Here is a 20512-nt window from a genome sequence, read left to right on the forward strand (position 1 = left end):
TAGAAACTGAGTGTTACCTATGTTTCACTCACTTCATTGCATCTTTTTGTTTTGTTTTTCAATGAAAAGAATAAATTGTCATTCCCAAATTAATTGATTTTCTTTCAGTGGCACTTCAAGGTTATGAAACTCTAGCCTAAAGGAAAAGAGAACGAGTTTTTCATCCATTGTCTTATAAAGGAGTTTATACTGTGCAGAAGAGACATACAGCCTCTGTCAATTGCACAAAGCAATAAACACACCTTTATTGCTAATTGCCATTTTCTTTTTGTGCTACTTTTTGCCAAATGGCAGGAAAGTTGAAGCACAGATGCTCATTAACGTCCTTCTTGATTTACTGATAATTCAGCACTGACAGTTTAATAAGTTTAGTACTCAACCCAAAATTATTTGTCACCACATTTTTAGGGAAGTATCTTTTCTCAACTCTTGAACTAAACAATTTTTCCAGTTTTGTAATAATTGCACCAAAAATATTAGTGTTCTGAATTTATATTGGATATTTTTAACAAAGAATTCAAAATCTATCTCTCTCATTCTTCAATTTACCTTCACAATAAACTCTGTGAACAAGAATAAGGTTTTACTCATAAACACAGACAATGGTTGGTGGTCACCAGAGGGAAGGAAGAGGGAGGATACTAAAGGGTAAAGAGAACCAAATATATGGTGACTGAAGATGATTTGAGTTTGGGTGGTGGACACACAATGCAATATACAAATCATGTATCATAGAAATGTACACTTGAAACTTATATGACCCTACTAACCAATATCACTCCAATAATTTAATAAAAATAAAAAAGAGGTTTTATAAACCTCACTTCCTATAGGGAGTAACTTGCAGATATTCCCAAATGCTGTTTAAACTTACTCAACCTGTCTATAGATTAATATAGAGATTTTTTTAAAAAAATGATTTCTTTGTCTTAGAGACAAGAGACTTTGTTTTTCACAGGTTATTGAGATATAACTGATACATAATGTATTAGTTTGGGGTGTACAACATAATGATGTAATATATGTATATATTGCAAATTGATTAGGACAAGTTAATAACCATCCCCTCACATAGTTACAATTGTCTTTTCTTATGGTAAGAACTTTAAAGATTTATTCTCTTGGCACCTTTCAAATATACAATACCATATTGTTAGCTATAGTCACCAGGCTGTACATTATACCCTAGAACGTATTTATCTTATAACTGGAAGTTTGTACCTTTTGACCACCTTCCCCCACTTCCTGCACCCTCTACTCACCAACTCTGGCAACCACTGATCTGTAAGAGATATTTTGAAAATGAGTCTTTAATCTATTCATGGCTACTTGAGTTGAGAAACATTGAATGTGATATAATAAACTCTTTTTGAACCCATCTTAAATGGCTACTCTGTTGTGAGATTTCAAATTTATTCATATGGGAATAAGAATCTCAGAGTAGGCCTCAGCAGATGTTCATGAGATAATTAGAAAGTCCCCAGCCAAAAACATCACTCCCTTTATTTTGCACTGTTTTGTTATTTCATTCTTTATGTTGGAGATAAGAGATATTTCATATTGGCCAGTTTGTAAATCCACTGAAATTGAATAACCCCATATTTTAAAATGTTTATCATTATTTTTGTTTTGTCCACTAACTCCTTCTCTCACACATATTCATTTAACACATGACCATAGAATCATTGGGCAGATTTCTCTGGTGTAAAATGTACCAAGACATATACAGTGGTTGGTTAATAGTTGCTAACACTTCCTAGTTGATGTTTTCATCTAAGATATTTCTAAAAAATACTAAATATAAGTCCCAAATGATACATGCATGTGTACATATCAGGATAGGATGGTGGTGTTGGACATAATCATTTTACAGATTATATTCCACAACTAAAGTCTTTAATTGAGGCTTTGATTTGGGATTTTCCTTTTAACAAAGTTACTAGTGAATGCTAAGATACTTTTACCATTTTATTTGTATAAAACTGTCATGGAATGGCAAAGGAGAAAGATGTACCCTGTTTCTGAGCTTCCTCAAACACACACACACACACACACACACACACACACACGCTCAAATTATATGCAAATGTTCATAGAAGTTTTACTGGTAATATCCCCAAACTGAAAACATGCAAAATTCCCTATAATGGGTGAATAGTTACACAAATTGTTACTTTCATACCTGAAATTCTACTCAGTGATAAAAAGGAACAAGCTATTTATAACAGATAATAACCTGGGTGAATCTCAAATACATTATGCTGATTGTAAAAGAGGTAATCTCAAATATCCTATCCTTTATTATTTTCTTTATATAAGATTCTTGAAATAACAAAATTATAGAGAGGGAGAACAGAGTAGTTGCTAGGTTTCACTATAGCAGTGGGTGGGGTGGAGAGGTATGTGAAACTGTAAAGGCATAACACAAGGGATCTTTGTGGTGATGGGGTAGTTCATTCTATGTCATGATTCCCATGGTAATTACATGTGATAAAATTACATTGTACCAATGTCACTTCTGGTTTTGATATTATAGTATGATTACCTAAGATGTAATTATTGTGGAATGGGATGAAGTGCACCTGGGACCTCTATTATCTTTGCAACTTCCCATTAATATATAATTATTTCAAAATAAAAAGTTAAGAAAACACAAAATTTTAAAGATAAATGAATTTAAAAAAATATAGAACAGTTTTTCTAAAGCATTATGTTCAGTTAAACTTTCGTTTTAATGAGATACACCGAGTATTTAAATGCCATAATAATTTCAAGTGGAAAAATCTTATGGGCCAAAAATTATTGTCATGACTTAATCAACTTAATTTGCTTAAAAAATATATATTTTTTACTATGGTTCAGCAGTATGAGTATCCTCTGACTTTTTTCCACTTAATTTACATAAAACCTGGTCTCCTTACTCTAATTTGAGATTGTGTAGAGCATGGATATTGATCAAGAGCTCATCCAAACTGACAAAGGATCCTATATACAGTGGAATGGAAGGAATTGGATCATAAATTTATACTGAGTGGACAATGTGATGTCACCAGGTGGCAGTAGAGTATTATGACCACCCATCTAAGAGCTGTATACTAGACCTGCAATAGTCGCTAAAAAAAACGACTACATCTCTATGGGTATCCCCCATGTTTTCTAATATTACTGTAATATATATTTAAATCTCATAAGAATATATATGCAAATTTGAGCAGAGAATAACAAAGCCATGTTAAGATATATAGGCTTGGGGGTTAGCTTGGCTCACTCATGACTTACCACATGGTAACCTTAGAGGGTGCCCAGTTCATGCCTCAGAAGAACTCCTGCATCAACAAAATTACAGATTGTTACATGCAATTGATATCTGAGTCTTCTGTGGATACTTAAAACTTTGAATTTTAAATCATCAAACACTAAGGATTTACTAAGTTTAGGGGGAGGTATTTGATCAAGAGATTAGCTTTTCTCATTTCAAGTATAAAAAACAGAATTCTGTATTAACTAGCTAAACTAACTATTTTAATCAGTAAAGTGTATGTGTTTTAGAGAAACTACTTGAAGAAAAATCAATACTCATGTACAATTAATTGCATAACTACCTCAGTAAATGCAGTTATTAAAATGCTTACAGAATCATAAATTGCATTAATAATGATATCCACGAACCAATGAAGCCTATGGGTCAGATATGTTTGAATATTTTAAAAGACTAACAGAAATTCATAAAGTAGGGTTCAAAGAATTGAGTCTTTTTGTTCTGATTATAAGTAAAGAGCATTAGCTGGTGTGGCTCAGTGGATTGAGTGCCGGCCTATGAGCCAAAAGGCCGCTGGTTCGATTCCCAGTCAGTGTGTGTGAGAGGCAACCAATAGATGTTTCTCACATGTATGTTTCTCTCCTTCTCTTCCCCTCTCTCTAAAAATAAATAAATAAATAAAATGTAGCCATTTCTTTTAAAAATGCTTTTTTAAAAAGTACAGAAATAGAATTAGCGGACTTGAACTCTCCGGAAAGCATTTACTTAGTGTTTTTCAATAAGTTTGGAAGATATGGAAGAAGTTACAAAGGCAGATTTCAGTTCAGCCTAAGAGAAAACCTTGGAATAAATGAACCCTTGGTCTGCCCTAGGAAGTAGTGAAGTCCTTCCTTTTATGGGAGGTTTCAAGTAGATTCAAACCCAAGTTTTCTATCAGTGATACTGTAATATTCAAATATTCAAGTTTTTATTTTATCTTTTTATGATCTCCTCTACCTTATTTATACTTCATAATAACAATAGCTAACTTTTTTTTTGAGCTTGTATTATCCATAAGTGCTTTTCTTGTCTTCATTTACCAGATATTTACTGAACAACCACAACATGCCAGGGATAATTTTAGATACTGGGAGATACAGAAATGAAAAGAAAAAATAAAGGTTATCTCATGCAACTTACATCCTACTGGGGGAAGAGAGATGATAAATAATGTAGCAAGTGGTTATAAGTGCTAGGAGGGAAAGTGAAGTAAATCAAGGGATATAGAACGGTGGGGAGGGATGGTATTTTCGATTGAGAGGGTAAGGAAGGTCTCTCTGATTAGGTGACAGTTGAGCACAGGCTACAATAAAATGAGAAAGAGAGCCATGTGGATTTTGGGAGTAGACATGTGTTAAATAGGGGAAATAAAGGATGCAAAGGCACTGAGGCTGGAGCTTATTTGGCCTGTTCAGGACACAGAAAGGTGGCTTTGATTCCTGCCCAATCTGCTTCCTCATCTTGCACACTCTCTCCCATTCTTGAAATATTTCAACCATGCTTGCTTTTGTTCAGTGAGCTAGCAAATCCTCTCTCTGGGTTTTTTCATGTCTGTGTTCTTTGTCCCAATGTCATTTCTCTCCTTTTTTGTCCAGCTATCATCACCTGCCACCTACTCATCCTTTAGGTTATGGCTTTTAACCATGGTTTCCTCTGGGAGTTTGCACTTCAATCTCCAGGACTGTGTTAGATGTATGTCCTCTTAGACTCTATAGTAAGAGAGGCCATATATCTTAACATCTAAACAAGAACACTTTTCAAGATACAAAAAGGTAGATATCAGTAGTGTAGTTGGGCCAACAGATGTAAATCCTACTTGTAACTGTATTTTCCCTATTGTCACTTTTCACACAGTATTTTGATTTTGTCCCCTACTAGTAGGGGGCTCCATAAGGGCAAGAATCTTGTATATTTTGCTCATTTTTTTATCCTGTAGAGCCTTCTAAGTGTCCAGTAAAATGTGGCTGCTCAGTGAACTAAAAAGTTCAGTAAAAACTGAATAAGTGAATGGATATAGTGGGATCCCCCAGAAAAGACTTGGTTCTGGGAACAAATGTTTTCTCTACTCCAAAAGAAGTCTTCATATGTGTAACATATATTTTCTGTTTTTCTTTGGCTACATACTGGCAAAGTGCAGGAGGGTATATGGTGAAGATTATGATGTTAAGCTGGAAGAACTTAAAAAGAGAGAAAAATGGCTTGAGACATTTTTTTCTCTTTGCAAATTTAGACTAACAACCAATGCTACATACTTGCAGCCTCAGCCTGAGAAAACTTTCTTGGAAAAGAAAGACACCATCAAAAAGTATCAAAGTTACTTTCCCTTAAAGGAGCAATTTCACATCTGATGCTAGAATTTACAACCTATGATTTTGAGTCATTCCTTGAAATAATATGTGAACTTGGCCATAATTAATTTGATATCATTTTCTCAAATATGTCTGACATTTTAAGAGGCTTTACTATAATATTTGAGTTCTCTTCATTTCTCTTGGAGTCTTTATATGCTTCCTCTCCATGTATCAGATGTCTCCAAACCACTTTACTCAGATTGTTCTCCCCTCTACTTCAGTTCAGTTGGATATTTTCCACCATCTGGTTTCAAGTTGCTAAATGGGAATCTGGAGGCTAATATTTCCACATTCTACTAAGGAATGGTAATTATAAAATATGTTGTTTTTATTACCCTGCGGTGAATGAAGGAAACCATAGGCAAACAGCACTACATTTTCTCTCATTTTAATGCAGCTGCATATCAATCAGATTCTCAGCTACTTGCAGATTTCTTTTTCTCTGCTAGATTAATGCAGAGATTACATTTCTCAACAAAATGTATAGCCTCCTACAAGTCACCAAAACCAAAGCAAATTTGTCAGCTCCAGTGCTAAGTCTTTCATTGGGTCTACAGCTCTCAAGGGAAGTTATTCTTCCTTGGCATAGCAGGGAGAATGGCATGGTATGATCATCTGTCCTCTCCAATAACATAGATATGAAAATCAGTTATCTTTATCTCTATCTTTCTGAATATCTACACAGCAATTGACATAATGTATACACTGTCTTGACGATAACCACTCCAACAATAATTACTACTCAAAGCAGTTAGGAAAGAAAATGTATTATATTCTGTGAAAATAAAGAATACTTAAGTCATGCTCAGCTCTGAGATATCACAAAATTAGGTATTTGGCTAAGGCTCACTAAAAAAAAGATGGCATCAACACTTTTCAGAAGAATCTACAATACATTTATACCGTGAACATGAAATGAATTTCATAATAATTGAGTAAGGAAAAGACTGTTTCTTCAATAGAACTTCCGGTATTAGTTCAGAGCCCTCTTGCATTTAGCTGACTTACAGAGAAAAATCTTAAAATAGAATTTCTTTGCTTTCATTCTAAAGTTTAATCCATTTTTAAAATGTAAATTCAGTTGGAAAGAGAAAACTATTGAGCCTTACCAGCCCTTCACTCATAAGTTTCAATGAGCTTATGACCTCTCTTCTTGAAAAGTAAAATTTTAGAACAAAAAAAATTTCAAGAGGAAGGTTTTGAGAATGCTGAGTGTCCAGATAAAGTAAGGGCATTGTACCATTGTAGAGAAAAAAGATATGAAAAGGGTGGCTTAAAGAACTTTAAACTCCTATTTGGTAAATTTTACTGTTGTGCTAAGTGCCCATTAATTCATTAATTCAACAATTATTCACTAGGACCTGAGACTATAAGTTAGACAAAAACAGATATGCCCTTACAGAGTTTAAAGTGTGGACTCTAGAAGGAAAATGAAGGCTATAATAACAATACAAATAAATAATTACAAACTAGTGTTAAAAAAAAGATTAATGCTAGGAAGAAGGAGAGTATCAGAAAGGGATTTGACCTGAGTTCTGTGGTTGATTGGAGAGACATGGAATGAAATGTTTCAGAAAACAAATTGTAGCTTGTGTAAAGGCCTTGTGCTATGAGAAAATGTAGCAAGAAAGCCTTGAAAGGTAGACAAAAGTCATTACACAGAAGGTTGTTGAACATGGTAAAAAGAGTTTTAACCTTATCCTAAGAATAATGAGAAAACATTGAAATATTTTAAATCAAGAGAGGAACAATGGATAAAATTTTGCATTAACATTTTTTGGCAGCAGTTAGAAGCAGAAAGGAAAGGAGTGAATGGATATGATGGGACAAAATTAGGAAGCTGTCATAGTTCAATCAAGAAATACTGTTTTGCATTAGGATGATAGCAGTGGAGATTGAGAGAACTAGGTGGATGTAACAGATTTGGGAGATAAAATCCACAAAACTTAGTGCTATATTAGCAATGAGGTAGGCATGAGGTGATGTCAAGGGTGCATTTTGATAATAGGAGATCTTGAAAGAGAACAGTATTTGGTGGTGTAGATATGTGTGCATAAGTGTGTGTAATGTGTTCACTGTTGGCCTGAAGTAACTTTAAAACAGCTAAGGAAACATAAAACAAGTAGTTGAAGGTACTGCTTTGGATCACAGATGTCAAATGTCTGATATATAAACTATATATATATATATATATATATATATATATATATATATATATATATATATGAAACTTAAATGTTATTACTTTTCTGCCTCTATACATACTTTTTAAAACTTATTTGAGCTTATGTGCTAATGGAAGCCAGGGGAAAGATTATAGAATGAGCCTGCAAAGGATTAAAGAAGAAATGGGAAGAAATTCAGAAATGTAAATAACAATTAAGTATTGTGTTGTAAATGGTAAGGGAAAAGAGTTTTTCAAGAAGGGATGTGTAGATTAACCGTGAACATTGCTGATGAGAAGTCAAATAAAATGTGGACTGTAAAGACTGTTTTATTTAGTGACACTGATGAAATTAACCAGATCTGTTTTTATGGAGGGCTGGGGTAGAAAGCTATATTGAAGTGGGTAAGTGGGAAATAAATAAATGAAGACAGTGAGTATAAGTAATATGGAGAAATTAGATTAAATATGGGGGTGGGAAAACGTAGGCTTACAGTTGTAAAAATAAGTAATACAATAATTAATAAATAATAATGCAAGAATAAACTCTGTTTCATGTACTCATGACTGCAAACCTACTTTTGTCCACTCCTATAGAGTAAAAGAGTTCCTTTGTTCCAACTGGGGACAAGGGCGATAGCCTCTTTGAAGATTTAAGTAAATGTGTGGATATTTGTGTTGAAAAATGACAACATTTCTTCCTGAAAGTTTATTTCTATCTTCTATTCTCAAATCTTTGACCCTCCCTCTCCCTCTTTATACATAAGCACAGAATGGAAGAGGGAGTCAGTCAGAGGTTTAAGGATAGTAGAGAAGTTCTGGAATAGTGACTTAACCAGACAAACATGGTAAGGATATTGAGTAGTGTTGCAATCCTACATGTTTAAGTTTGTAAGTGTAAACTTACACCAAGGTTAGTTGGCTGGATACTATTGAAATGATCGGCTATGAAATCTATGCTGGATAAGGAGGCAAGTGATGAAAGGCAGAATCTGAGTGAATGGAAAAATGTAAAGGGATCAATAAACTGGAAGTCTCCACCACCCTGAGGTATGACAGCAGAAGAAGCAGTTGAAAAAGCAAGCTGGAACGATAGCAGGTTGAAGTCAGAGGAGGGAAAACTTTGATGATTTTATACCACAGGGTTTAGGCTTCTTCCTTGATGGTGCTGCCCTCAAATCAGACCATAATCCCAATAACTGGGCCTGATGAATTGTTCCCTTGACTTTCTTCCCAGTACGTTTCTTCTTTGATCCACTTTCAAAAATTTTAGAGACTGGAGTCTTGTCTCTGAAACAGAGTTGCTATGGCTGATTTCAACCCTCACCCTCAGAACCTTCCTTTTGCTTGAATCCATCTTAGTTTATCTGCCTGATTAATGGTTTATTCTGCTTTCCATAGTCTATCTGTAGTCTGATTGGGCTTGCTGCTATATAAACACATTTATTAAAAAGGATTAAATCAACAGGAAAGGAGATAGGTCGGGATGATGTTCCCTAACTTTTGTAAACGATAAAATTTGTAGAAGCCTTTTTGGCAAACCGAAGAGTGGGGAGAGGTGGGCCCAGAGTGCCAGTAATCCTCATGAGACGCTGGAAAGCAGCCCCAGGGATTGTGTGCTGCAGCCACAGCAACAGTAAAAAAGTCCCTCTTCAGCGGGGCCAGGGAGGAAGCAGTCTTCTTCCTAGAGCATGCCCCTAAGGTGGTGCTCCTCAGAAGGATGTGCCCCCACGCCAGAGAGCCAAAACAAGCCACCATCGCCATTCGTCCTGCCAAAACTGTTATGTTAATGCCTCAGAGAAGCAGCCAAGGTCTGCCAACAGAAAAGTTCATTTATTTTCTTACCCAACATTTGTCCTAAATGTGGACACATACACTGCCTTCCAGGGTAGTACTATTTACCTGGCTTTCAGAACCTATTTTGCTTCAAGACATGCTTGATGATCCCAGTCTCTGAATTCTGATATACTACTGGACATAACATTTAAATATAAAACTGTTCATTGTCTTTCTCCATAGTTGGGCTGGAAATACTATTTTTTCCCTTCCGGGTGTCAATGTTGACTGTACCTTATTATCATTAAGATGGCTGTACCTGGAGAGACCATTCCTCCCTTGTCCAAATATCAGTGCAGAATCTGTTTGGAAATCCTGATCAAGCCTGTAACACTGCCATGTGATCGCACGCTCTGTAAGAAATGCTTCCAATCCATTATAGAAAAGTCAAATTTATGCTGTCCCTTCTCTCGCTTCTGGATATCTTCGTGGACCCAGTACCATACTCAAAGAAATTCTCTTGTCAGTATGGAATTGTAGGAGAAAATTCAAAAACACTATCCAAAAGAATGTAAGCTTAGTGGCTCTTGCCAAGAATCAGAAGACAGTAATGATGATTTTCAGCCGGTTCATCTGTTAAGTGAATCTGGAGGATTGAGAAAAGAATATGAAGAGGAGATGAGGAAGATGGAGGCAGTGCAACAGGTCAATGAGGAAGAAGAAAGCAAAGTCAGTGCAGAATACATACAGAAATTCTTGGCAGAGGAGGAAAAAGAGAGGGAAAGACAGGCAAAAATAAAGAGAAAGGGGATAGAAGAACAACTGGAAACTGATGAAGAACTAGCCTAGAAAGCTAAGTTTTCATATTAATAATTTCTGTGAGGAAAGTGACTTGGCTTCTCCCATTACAACCAGGTTCCAGAAAAGTAAGAACAAACAAACATATATTGGAGTTATTCAAGAGCATTTGTCATCCAAATCTCAGTTTGGGCCAGTATCACTATCACAAGTTGTGCAAGAAGGCAAGAAAAACTCTGTGTCTAAAGAAACTGACAGTAATGATATAAAAAGCCCTGAAAGGCAATGCACAAAATTTGAGAGAGATATGCCAACACTTGCTTCTCAAATATGCCTTGAAATTCAAAACAAGGTGCAAAGTCTTCAATCTATTGCCTATGCCTCAGTTATGTGCCAGTGGTATAGGATTATGCCTTAAAAGAAAAGTCAAAATGAGACCAAACAAATTTGATAGAGAAGTATGTGTCACAATTCATAAACAACCCAAAGCAAGAGTTTCATACTCTAGAGAAGCTGAAGTCAAGCCTTGTGGCAAAACAGAGAATGAATACACTGTATTGGATATGGCACAAATAACTGGAGATAACACAGTTGAGACAGAAAATGAAGAGTCAGAGTGTTATGTACTGATCAGTAAAAAAAGATATTTCCAAAAGAAAAAAACAGGCATTTTTAAAAAAGAGTCAGGGATCCATGCTTTTCTGCAAAAAAGTAGATAATGTTCCCCAAAACTTCCTCAGACCAACAGGAAACAGAAGTCACCACCCCTCAAAAGCCATTAGATTTAAAACATCTACTTTTTGAGAGACAAAACCAAGAAGAACAAGATAGGTTATTAACATTGAAGCTTCAGAAAGAGGTAGATAAAGAAGAAATGAAGCCAACCCAGCAATAAGGATCCCCAGATGAATATCTGTCACCTGCTACATCCTCAGCTTCCCACCTCACACCAGTCAGAATGGCCATCATCAACAAATCAACAAACAACTTGTGTTGGAGAGGATGCGGAGAAACGGGAACCCTGGTGCATTGCTGGTGGGAATGAAGACTGGTGCAGCCACTGTGGAAAACAGTTTGGAATTTCCTCAAAAAACTAAAAATGGAACTGCCTTTTGAACCAGTGATTCCACTGCTAGGACTATACCTGAAAAATCCTAAAACCCTAATTCAAAAGAACCTATGCACCCCTATGTTCATAGCAGCACTATTTACAATAGCCAAGTACTGGAAACAACCTAAGTACCCATCTGTAGATGAGTGGATCCAAAAACTGTAGTACATTTACACAATGGAGTACTATGTAGCAGAAAGAAAGAAGGAACTTCTACCATTTGCAACAACATGGATGGAACTAGAGAGAATTATGCTTAGCGAAATAAGCCAGGCAATGGAAGAAAAATAACTTATGCTGTCACCTATTACAGGAAACTAATGAACAACACAAACAAATGAGCAAAATTGAACCAGAGGGCATAAGCTTATGATCTCATTACCTGAGTGATTATCTGTACTTATAGGCCTCACTTAATCCTGTCTGCAGCGCTGCCTCCTGAGACTCAACGGTTTGGCTGAACTATGTGGCTGGATTGGTGAAGAATGGGGTGATCTGTGGGCTTTACTTTAAAACTGGTTTCTCTTTTCTATCCTAATGGCTTGGACAGAAAGGGCCCAGAGGCCTAAGAGGGGAGAAACCTAAAATATTTCCCTCAGCCCAAACTAACTATAATGGGCAAAAGGGTTTTGGACAGGTGAGATGTGCCTGGCACACCTTCCTCCAAAGAAGCCCTTTTTTTTTTCCCTAATGTGGAACATTGAAAAATTAATCCCTGCCTTCTTTATCTAGTGGTTATGGATTGAATGTCTTTTAACCCTTTTGCCAAATCTGTTGCCCCCAGAATACAACAAGGATGCCAGCCTGTTAAACCAAGCACGCCGTTGTCCGGGGACAGCCAACTGACCTGGAGTCTGCACTATCCTTCCCCATGTGGGAAGGCAACCCTCCCCTCCATACCCCTACTCTTATTAGGGATGTCTGGACCCAAGGGTAGGTAGGACGACGGCCATGTCCAGCTTGAAGCAGCTAGAGGAACTTGAGACCTTCGCCCATTGTCCTTTATAAGATTATAAAAGGTCTTAATATCTGAGAGGGAGGGATTATTTTTTATTGTTAAAATATATAATTAATCGTTTATTTATTTAAAAAATGAAGAAGAATATATGAAAGGGTGAAGCGGGAGAGCTTGTATGTACGAACCATGGGCACTGATTTGGGGGGGTTCCTGGGGGAGGGGGGTGCTGGGTGGAGGGGAGTAATGGGGAAAAAATTAGAACTATTGTAACAATATAATCAATAAAATATACTTTAAAAAAAAGAATTCCAACGATAGCAACTGAAAAGACAAACTGATAGAAAGCATTCAAAAACTAAGAGAGAAAAAAAAAAAAACTAAGAGAGACTCAAACAATTAAAATTGGTAGCCTCCTTTTAAGATCCAGTTGTAATATCCAGTTAATGTTAATGGAAGAAAGATGCCAAATTCTACTAGAGATTAATTACTGCAATGTATTTAAAAGTATTCATTTCTTATAGCTCATTCGTTACAGGTATCTCAGAGATAAACAAAGCAATGCATGGGTAAAAAGAGTGTTTTATAATCTAGTAAAGCTGGATTGTGAAGCTCTCTCTTTTTTCCCAAAATATGCATGTTTTATGGCTTTTCCTCGATTTTTTTTCTGTAGCAATCAAAGCAAGATTATACTATGCCAAGTAGCAAAGAAATCCAGGTTTAAAATTAAAGTTTTCTTGCTATTTCCCCATGTATTTGTAGAGCACTTGAAATGCATCTTGCATAACACTAAAAGAATGTAGTTACCACCTTTTAATTATTTTAATTATTATAGCATTTTTAAAATTTAAAGCGGTTAAGATCAACATGAAATCCGAAAAATCAGTTTTCTGGAAAATTAGTACCAATTGACAGAAAGGAAACGAAATTCTTGAGGCAAAAGCAGTTAAGAGTTGGGGTGAGGATGAATGGGGCAGATTGATAATTTGGAAACGTTGGAACTGAGCTGGTGATCAGAAACTGGGTCCAGGATGGGGTAGCAGGTACAGTTTGGAAGAGCATTCTCCCTCATTCTTTCTTTGCTAAATGGCACAGAAAACATTTGGGTTTTACAACTTTTGACACTGTAGTATCTGGTGCCAAAATCAAAATTAGTTACTAAATTACCCAAAACTTTGGAAATTCACACTTCTATTAATCTGCTATTTCAGGAAAAAATAGGAATTTATTGTAAGAGAGTTATGTAACAATATCCTATGTGGTGGAATCTAAGGCATAAGTAACCATTTGTTTATTTTCTTATATTATCATTTGTATTAATATCAGCTTTATTTGTGTTTATGGACAGAAATAGAAAGTATGATACTTGGGTTTTGCCCTATATTATGCCTCAAAGTTAAATTAGAAGGCAGTGATTTCATTTTGTAAAATTTAACTTAGAGACTATTAATCTTTGTCTTATTAAGATGAACAACTTTAAGCAAACAAACAACAATTTTAACAATATTTCTGCTGATATTTAGTTATCTATCCTTTTAAGGTAAAACATGTAATAAAATGTCCTAAGGCTAATTTTAGCTTAAATTCGTCAAAATTTTTATACATTACTGATATTTTTTCTCCAAACTTTGCAACTGAAATTCTGTTAATCTTTGTGTGCTTGATGTCATCTGTTTCAATATTGATTAGATAATTATGGATAGAATTTTGATGCTAATTTAAAATTTTATTTGCCCTTTCTCAAAAAAGTGATTGTTCTGAGTAATGACTGCACTGAAATGAAGTATAGTCAGAAACTAACCAAATTTATCTAAAATAGACTAAAATCTATCTTTTCATCAAAACGATATTTTTCAAAGAGCAATTTCACTTTACACTTTAGGGTAGACATTGTCAGAATGTCTCTAATTACAAGTTATGTAATTAAATCTTCCTGGAATAGACCATAACCAAAAAGGGGAAAATAGTCTTCCTTACTAAAATTGGTTTTAAGATACATTTTATTTACTTATTTCACAGTTGGTCTTTTTAAAATTCCCTCTTGTTGTGTCTTGTGATTTTCACTTTTTTAGGCACAAATATTATATTATCAGATTGTCCTGGTTTATGTGTACATTTTTTAAAAGTTGATGGTTTTTTTTTAGTGTTGGTAAGTGTATTGTAAAATGTGGAATAACTAACTGGTCAGTTGTATGGCATTTTCTGTGGCTCATTGTTCAGTAATGAGCATGGGCAATAATATGTAAAAATACAAATTTAATTGTTTAGAACTAAAATCATAATGACTACTTTTTTAAAAGTTCTCTTAATTTGAAGAATTTATCTAAATTTTATGTTCATTTTTGAAATGTTTTTCTTAGGTTGCTTTATTTAAACTGGTTGGTTTTTTTAAGTTAAAATGTTAGAAACTAAACTGTTATGCATTTTAGCACTGATCATTTTGGAATGCGTGTGACATATTTTAATAGAATAACAAAAAAATCTTAGTCCTTTTTATTTTTTTTTTAATAATATAGGTTATTTATTTATTTGTTTGTTTATTTTTAGGGGGAGGGGAAAGGAGAAAGAGAGGGAGAGAAATATCACTGTGTGGTTGCCTCTCACTCGTGCCCCCAACTGGGGACCTGACGTGCAACCTAGTCATGTGCCCTGACTGGGAATCGAACCAGCGACACTTGGCTCGCAGGCCGACGCTTAATCCACTGAGCCACAGCAGCCAGGGCCCTTAGTCCTTTTTAAAACCCTCTCTAGTTTTTATTGAATGTATTGGGGTGACATTGGTTCACAAAACCATACAGGTTTCAAGTGTACAACTCAGTGAAAGAGGTTTAAAGATAAATTTTAATTTCTCCAATAGTCTTTCTAATAGTCCTATATGACTTTTTGTTAAAAACTATTATTTTGTGTCAGTGATCAGAATTCATTCCTAATTTTTCCTTTCATTTTTGTGGAAAGGATAGGAAAGTATTTAATTTCTCAGGGAGTAGTAAAACTGTGCCGAGCTTGAAAATATGAAAATTAAAATATTAAAAATAAAAACGGACTATTATGTATATTTTTTAAATAAAAATTACATAAAAAATTCTACATGACAAAAAGTACCAGAAAGGAAAATTGAAAGACATGGAAAACTGATGAAGAAATAGACCCAACTCATCACAATGAGCAAATTTCCTTTATATAAAGTGTCTGCTAGCAGGGCTACCTCTATCAAGACACTGAGCCTTGGTATGCTTTCTATCCCTTGGAAAGTCAAGGAACTTTGGGCCTGTTTTGCTTTTGCCCCTAATGGGTGGTCAGAAGATACTAGGTCACTCTTTTTCTTTAAGTCCTTGGGCCTCCTAGGCAGCCTGCTTTCCCCTTTTTACCCTTCAAGGTTTTCTTCTCTTACGACTATTTTCTTATTTTCAGTCTTTTTACTTGTACTTAGTAGAGAGGAGCTGAGAGAGATGAGTCTAGGCCATCTTGTTCCAAATCAGAAAGCTGTTTTGTTTTATTTTTAAACCTGATTTCTGGGTTGCTTTCAGAGAGAGAAAGAAAGAGTTGGTAAGGCTTCCTACTTCACTTTACTTCTGGAAATTAAAGTTTATACATCCTTAAGTCCTTAGCCTAGTGTGTAAAATTCTCCATAGATTTATCCTTCTATTCATACGTTCTCCATGAATTTATTTCTCATTCCTCAAAACATAACCTATCTCTTCAGTCAAATCACTCTTACTAATACAACTTGCTCCCTCCTGCCACTGTGCCTTTATTAATGCCATTGCCACTATTTGGAATGTTCTTTATTTCTAAACTAATTTAAACAAATTTGGTTAAGGACAAAATTATAATCACCAAACATGAAATTCGACTTCACTATCTTGTGCCAATTTTTAGTATCCCCAGGAGACCCTTTAATCAACATTCCTTCAGCACTAAACATGTAGTATTTCTCCTTATGTATTTTTTCCCTTCTTCATGAGCTATTTTTTATATACCCAAACCATCTGGAAAAGTACTACACATTGAGGAAAAAGCTTCTAGTAGGAATTACAAGGCAGCTATTTCAGCTATTTTGGTGAAAGACTCTCAAATACTGCTTTGTGTTTATGAATATTTCACACATTTTTTCTAGATTTATTTAGGTCTAGGAGGGCAGAGAGACTGAAGGTAAAATGACTTAGATAATAGGCTAAATTCTGAATTTTGAATTCCATTTTTATACCTAAATTATGTGACCAGATGTCAAGAGAAAAATCTGGAAACTCTCCCACCTTGTCAATGGATGACACTGTTTGAAAAAACAGATGGTAAAGAGCAGCAAACATTTTCTGGAATGTTTCTTGCTTTGAAAACCCCTGAAGTTTAAAACTTGGTCTTTATTGAAGTTGCATTAGGCATGTCTGTAAATTATATGAGGTCTATTTACAAAACAGTAAAGGGGGTATTCAGTGATACATAGGCTATTGCCTCTGGAATCGAATTCTGTCTCTTCAGTCAAACTATTGAATGAGTTTTTACATTCTGAGATGCCAAAGATTTTCCCATTGCTGATATCTTTTAAACTATGCACAGGACATTTGCTTTCCAAGAAAACAGAGTAAACGGACCAGATTTTTCCTGCCATCACAAAAAAGAGTAAAAGAACAAGATAAATGAAATAATGGTTTTCAAGACACTAGATATCTGTCAATAAAATAAAGTGATCCCCAAGAAAGTGTAAACAAACAATGTGAATCTTATTGTTCTCTCAGCGTATTGTGCTGAGTTTCTGTAGAGCAGTGGTTCTCAAACTTCCTCATGCCGCGACCCTTTAATATAGTTCCTCATCTTGTGGTGACCCCCAAACATAACTAAGCATAGTGATTAAGCACAAAAACAATATGTAATTATATGTGTTTTCCGATGGTCTTAAGCGACCCCTGTGAAAGGGTTGTTCGACCCCCAAATGGGTCGCGACCCACAGGTTGAGAACCGTTGCCCAAAGGGGTCATGATCCACAGGTTGAGAACCACTGCTCTAGACCATAGGGAAAGAGATCCCAGGCAGAGCCTAGTGGGTTACCTGAGATGAGGATAAAGAGCTGAGGATCTAAATAGCTCAAAGCACTTAAAATTTAAAGAACAGTGTACTGGAGAAGAGAGTGCTGCACTCAGGTGTTCAGCTGATAATTGGTGCATGCCTGTGAGGAAACTACCATGGCCTTGGAAACAACGACCAAAGTATTAGAGGTAAGAATTCCCAGCATTCACATAGGCCCAGGAATAGTGACTATTTTCACCTTCTAAATATTGTAAAAAATCTAAATATTTAAAAAGCTTTGGGTAGAAGAAACAGGAGAGTATCACCTCATTAATGGAAAATAATTATCCATAGACTTTAAACTGCTTGGGTCCCACCTAACAAATCTTAAAAGCAAGATAAAAAAATGATCAAACAGTTTCTAATTAACATGATTACAACCTAGAACAAAGGACTAGGAATACAAAAATATCAAGCACCCAACAATGTATGTGTACTTTGTGGAGGTCTTTTCTAAGAGACAAACAAGGGGAAGGCCATGAAAGTGTGGAAGACTGTCTATCACAAGGACCACTGGGGGAGTCGTATCAATGATTTACATTTACTTGTGACTCTTCAGGCTGTTGTCCAGGGTATGTGCTCTCATGAGGGACCCCCTGCAGGCCACACAAAATGGATGCTGAGGCAGCAATACTGTGGAGTAGTTCAACTAAATATCTCAACAGCATAAAAAATAATAAAAAACTTAGGAATAGCTTTAACCAAGGCAGTAAAAAAAAAATATATGCACACTGAAAATTACAAAACTTTAAGAAATTGAAGAAGACAGAAACAAATAGAAAGCTATCATGTAGTCATGGCTTGGAAGAATTGACAATGTTGAAATGTCTATACTATCCCAACCCATCTATAAATTCAATGCAATCCCTATCAAAATTCTAATGGCATTTTTCATAGAAATAGAAAAAATCCTAAAATTTGTGTGGAACCATGAAAGACCCTGAATAGCCAAAGTAATCCTGAAGAGGAAGAACAAAACTGAAGGCATCACACTTCCTGATTTCAAATTATACTAAAAAGCTACAGTGATCAAAACAACATGATTCTGATATAAAAATAGACTTATAAAGCAATGAAAATGAATAGAAAACCTAGAAATTAACCCCCACATATATAGTCAGCTAATAATTGACAAGGGAGCCAAGAATACTCAATGGGGAAAGGATAGTCTCTTCAACAAACAGTGCTTGAGAAACTGGATGACTACATGCAGAAGAATGAAATCAGACCCCATTTTATACCACTCACAAAAATTAACTCAAAATAGATTGCAGACTTGGACATAGACCTGACCCCATATAATTCCTAGAAGAAAACTTAGGGTATAAAATCTTTGACATTGGTCTTGGTAATGCTTTTTTGAAAATGACACCAAAAGTATAGAAAACATAAGCGAAAATCAATGTCAGACTATACAAAATTAAAAAGATTCTGCACAACAAAAGAAACAATCTGCAAAATGACAAGTCAGTCTGCAGAATGAGAGAAATTATTTGCAAATCATATATTTTATAAGATGTTGATATCTAAAATATATTTTTTAAAACTCATATAACTCAATAGCAAATAAATCAATGAAAATAAACAGAAGGGGAAAAAAGAAAATAAACAGAAGACATGAATAAACATTTTTCCAAAGAAGACATACAAACAGCCAACAAGTACATGGAAATGTGCTCAACATCATATGGAAATGCAAATCAAAACCACAGTGAGATATATCTCACACCTGTTAGAATGGCTATCATCAGAAGATAAGATATAATTCATAAAGCAAAAGAAACCACAACTAATATAAATTCAGGATTTATATTTAAAAGACACAATATTATGCCAAGTGAAATAAGCCAGTCAGTGAAAGACAAATACTATATGATCTCACCTATAAGAGGTATCTAGCGAACAAAATAAACTAATGAACAAAATAGAACCACAGTCATGGAAACATAGAACAGATTGACAATGGCTACAGGGGAGGGGGGAAGGGGATAATGGTGAAAGAGGGGGAAGGGACTAGTCAAAGAATATGTGTGAATGACACATGGACATGGACAACAGGGTGGGAACTGACTGTGGGAGTGGGAGGTGGGATGGGCAGAGGAGGGCAAAGAGAAAAATTGGGACAACTGTAATAGAATAACAGTAAAAATGATAAAGACGCAATAGATAAAGATAAGGGATAGTGACAGAAAGAAGTAAATATTTTCAGTGTTTAAAACTACACAAATGATTAGTCTCTATAAATTAATAAGACAAATATACAAAAATCTCAATAGGAAAATGGTCAATGGATAAAAACAAGCAGTTAACAGAAATGGAAACCTCAAAAGCTAGCAAGTGTTTGAAGAGATGTTCATATTCATTAGTAATGAGAGAAGTACAAATTAAAATAATGATGAGAAATCACTTCCAATATAACAGACTAGAAAAAATTAGGTAACTGGATAATTTATTTATTGGTAAGGAAATGGGGCCATGGGAACTATACCAGATGCTGTGGTACCTTTACTCACGCTTTTCTGCCTCACTTCTGATTTTAGTCTTGCTGTACAGCTCTGCGAGGACTTGCACCTCACCTCATGCACAATCATCTATACTTCCTACGCTGGAGTTCTTCCAATGTTTAAACAGCTACAGAAGCTCACTAATCCCAAGGGCAGGTACAGATCATAAGTGCAGGGAGCAAGGACGCTTGCATAGCACAGAAGTAATGGGGCAGAGAAAAGTAGGCTAACACTGCTAGTGGACATCATAAACTGAAAAATGCTTTTGCCTTTGGTCTTATTGTCAACTATTCCCTGGGATTATTCTGTGTGCTTTCAGTTGTTCCTAGCAAGATTGATTTAACTTCTCCCCCATCAGAAATGACTTCATTAATGGACACATTATTAGCTTTCCTTCCTTCTCTGTCTTGGTCTCCCCAGTAGCTTGTTCCTGCTTTCTGAGATCACCTTCCACATAAAACTACCTGCACATAAATCCTTATCTCATTCTT

General features: G+C 35.4%; 1 pseudogene; it reads left to right on the forward strand.

The window, feature by feature from the left end:
- The first annotated feature begins 9898 nt into the window (after positions 1-9898).
- The window catches only part of LOC149990900 (E3 ubiquitin-protein ligase RNF168 pseudogene), a 58825-nt pseudogene continuing 48211 nt past the window's right edge, over positions 9899-20512 (forward strand).

The sequence above is a fragment of the Furipterus horrens genome, unplaced genomic scaffold, assembly GCF_987537825.1.
Source record: "Furipterus horrens unplaced genomic scaffold, mFurHor1.1.pri manual_scaffold_17, whole genome shotgun sequence".
NCBI lineage: Eukaryota > Metazoa > Chordata > Mammalia > Chiroptera > Furipteridae > Furipterus > Furipterus horrens.